Raw genomic sequence first — 4,216 nt, 5'->3', positions numbered from 1 at the left:
CTCTCTCTCTCTCTCTCTCTCTCTCTCTTTCTCTCTCTCTCAACATTGCTACTGAAAATTTTACTATCCCTATGGACCAACCAATAATAAACATAGCGACATATGTTAACATATGTAAATTACCTTTACAATTTTATATAATCAACTCATAAATCATAAAACACTTAGCACATGTAGAATTAAAGCATAGAATATATTTATATTAATAAATGAAGTGAGCTCTAGCAATGATATTTTTTCTTCAACTGATATGTATGAACATATATACATACCAGTGTATAATAAAATAAAAATTAAAAATCTTATATTAGGTTTTGTGAATAAAATGAAGCAAATATATTTCGAAATATGTTCTATAACATTATCTGTATATGGGAATATCTGTAGTTAAATTTATTGTTTTGTAATAAAAAGACACGCTTGTACACACCATTAACAAAGAAATAATTTAACAAATAATGCAAAAAAACAAATGTCTTGCAAACAAAAAGTTAAACACGTAATATATAGAATATTTTAATTTCATGTTTTTATTTTAAATTGAAAAGATTAACTTTTATTTTTTAGAAAAAAATTTACTTTGCGTTTATGTTTATAACTTTTTTATTACAAAAACCATCATATTCATACCGCGTGTCTAATTAACTTTCCATGAATAATAAGAACACAAAGCAGTGCTTTGAAAGCGTAGCATCAGCATACAGAAGATACACGAGCTTTATATAATAAAAAAAGCATTAATTAAGCAAACTGTAATCGAACTGTATATGGCTTAGTATCCAATGTACCCTCGCTGTTTGTGGGTAATATACGGAAAATTTAACAAATAATATTAGGAAATGAAGACCTGTATGCCTGATTAATTAATATCATGAAATATTTTATAACGATCCATTAAATAATTTGTTTATTAATATAATAAAGAAAAGTGGAATCTCGATATATGAATATTTCCTATCAACTTTCTAAATCATATTCAAAAATCACAAACAAAATCTAAATCAGTGAATAGTCATTAATTACCCAGTGGCATACTTGACACTGATAATCAGTGAAGTTTAACTAAAAAAAGAAGAATATTTGAGCATTATATAGCTAAAATATTGATATTTGCATATTAATTTCAATTGTTCAATACTATATTTATTGAATTTAAGCACTAAAACAAGGTTAGTTAAATCACATAATAAAAATCAGTTAGATTAGGAATCTTACATTTAATTCACTGATTATTAGTGGCATACTTGGCACTGATATTAGTGATTACTGATTCAGATATAGAGAGAAACACTAAAGTCTTGCGTTAATGGCAGAGAATTATTTAAGTGAACTGCTAACACCATTTTTCTTTCTCTGCAGATCTCGACATCTCACAAATGTATCACAAATGTATCGTAGCAACCCTAACGAGAGAATAGAAGCACAATAGGAACTATACAGTTCGCTCTTATCGTGAAACGTCAAGTACAAACGACAAATGTGATGAAAGTAAATCAAAATGTTCCATGTGTTTCGTGTGAATTATCTATGAAACTAAATAGGAGTTTTTACGGAAATACGTCGTTTGAATATATAACGCGTTATTTTATTTCCTACAAAACTTTATTTAAACTAACAATTTTCTTAAAAATAATATTTCTAGCGTGTAATGCAGTGTATTTTCGTGTTTTATCAAATTTTATATTGCATATCTAAGCACATTTTAATTTCGTCTCGCTTTCTTGTTTTACCAAATTCTACATTGTGCATACGTGCACATTTTAATCTTGGACCTACATGATCTAATCTTAACTTTCTACAATTGCAATTATAATACGTATATCGCTTACTATATGCAGATGATAAATGTTATCAATAGTGTGGCGAAATAAATTAGAACTCCAGTTTCACCAAAAAATAGAAGTTGATGGGAAGTAAAATACTAGTGTATATCTTAAGTCATTTACTTCTGTCATGTTTATCTTTACACTTGATTTCACATAACGGCATAACCGTTTCCTATTTTCTGTTTGAGATTTTCTGTTTTAAAGATCGAATATGAAAACTGTTCAATGTACATTTATGTTAAACATTTGTTTTTAAATATAATGTAATGTAAAACGTGTATTTTACATAATTTTTTTTACAATAATAATAATAATTTTTTTTATATGAATCCGGCATATAGTGATAGACATACATTATACATGTGAAAAACACTGTTACAGAGAAATTAATTCCTTTCATCTAGCCTGTATATATTCTCAGGATGCAATCATCATAATTCCGTGACTGCCATATCATGTGAATGCCATAATTTTCTATCAATGACACACCATTCTTCATACGATGCTTACTCACGATGATCGTTCGATAATTCTGTCATAGCTCTGACAACTGAAAGGAAATGGAAAAATATCGACACCAGTGTGCGTCGTTCACTATGTGCTATAGATAAAAAATTTTATCATGTTTTATTAAATAAATTTTCGATATAGAGACTAAAAATTTATCCTACTTTTATTAATTCTATTTATACTCGGCAATATTTATTGTTTAAATGAGACATAATTAATAAAAAAAGATGTAATATTTTGATATTTTATTGTTTTTTTAAACTATTGCTACAGTTTGTTAAATCTGTTTGTAAGGCTTTTAAAACAGTTTTTTTCTATATCTTCGTTAAACATTAATAAAACATTAAAAAAACATTATTTCAGGCTCTGGTTACAGAATCTTTTCATAACTTTATTATATAAAATATAAACGCAAATTTATATATGTAAAACTAATTATTCTCAATTAATTAAAATTGTAATAAAACCTATCTTTTTATGTTGACTGAATTATTAGAGCATATTAGAGCATATTATAGTTACATATATTAAATAATAACGATAATAATTTTTCTATAATAATTTGCAATTAAGATAAAGAAATATGAATGAACAAATTTTGTAACAAAGTTTACGAGCTGGTTTATGAGCTGGTGTTATAAAAAATTTATATGCAACAAAAAAAAATATGCAACATATTGGATTTTTTGTGGAATAACTTACTATACAGTCTTCAGTTGCAATATTAAAGTACATATATATTTTACACTATATAATAAAAGAAGCAGCGATAAGATATAAAAGTTTTTATTACATACAAGAAATTTGAAAGCGATCAGAAAGCCCACAGCTTTCAGAAAATCGCTATTCTCATAGAGATCCTCCCAAATATGATTTGCCATCATATAGAGATGTAACACAAACAAAAATGATGTAGGTATGTAGGTATGTGTATCAATCCGTAGAAATAAAATGTGATACTATAAAAGTGCAAAAAGATAAAATGATAAAATCTAAAGCTGCACTTTAATATGTAATTTAAATTTTATCAATAATGCATTTAGAAAATACATTAAATAGAAGAGAAATAATTTATATGACGTAATATGATTTTCTCAATTTTAGGTTTAAGTTAAACATTAAATTTAGGAGGACTGAATTTTTTTATTATCAAAATTCTTGAGAAAGAAGATTTTATGTAATGTATACATACATAAACATCAAAATCGTTGTATTATTTAATAAATTATGAAAAAAAATTTGTATTATTTATAAAACATAATTTTGAACTAATTAATAAATTAATATATTGTATGTATTAAAATAAAAGAAAAATAATATGTAACAAATTTTGTGAGTAAAAATGTTACTAATTATAAATAGAACTCATTTCTACATAAATTCAAATCTATAATTGTTCTTTAAAAATATTAATTTAAGATGAATTTATGTAGGTATATATACTTTTTTAAATTTTAAATGGCTTTATACATGTCAGTTTCTGAACATTATGCGAATACTATATTATATATGTTTACTACTTCTAAAATAATAGAGAAGATCCATAAGAAAATCAGATTTAATTTAATGCATATTACTTCTTGCGTCATAAACAATCATAAGTGAACAAAGCATTCATTTTTGCTACATGTAGTGTCTTTGTATATCTGCATCATGAAAAGTTCTTTTCGTTAATTTTTTCAAAAAGCGCAATTTCGTCATATTTTCAGTTTAATTTACATATCGCAATTTGCAAATAATAATTTAAATATTTTCTACACTTACATTGAAGTGTATTGCAATGATAATTTTATAACAATAGGTAGGTTTAAAAAGTTATAGTTAGCGTTAGTAATATCATTTTAAATAAATTTATATATATATATATTATATATATATAT

Source organism: Atta cephalotes, assembly GCF_000143395.1.
Source record: "Atta cephalotes unplaced genomic scaffold scaffold00009, whole genome shotgun sequence".
Taxonomy (NCBI): domain Eukaryota; kingdom Metazoa; phylum Arthropoda; class Insecta; order Hymenoptera; family Formicidae; genus Atta; species Atta cephalotes.
The sequence above is the reverse complement of the archived record's forward strand: the minus strand, read 5'-3'. Positions refer to the sequence as shown.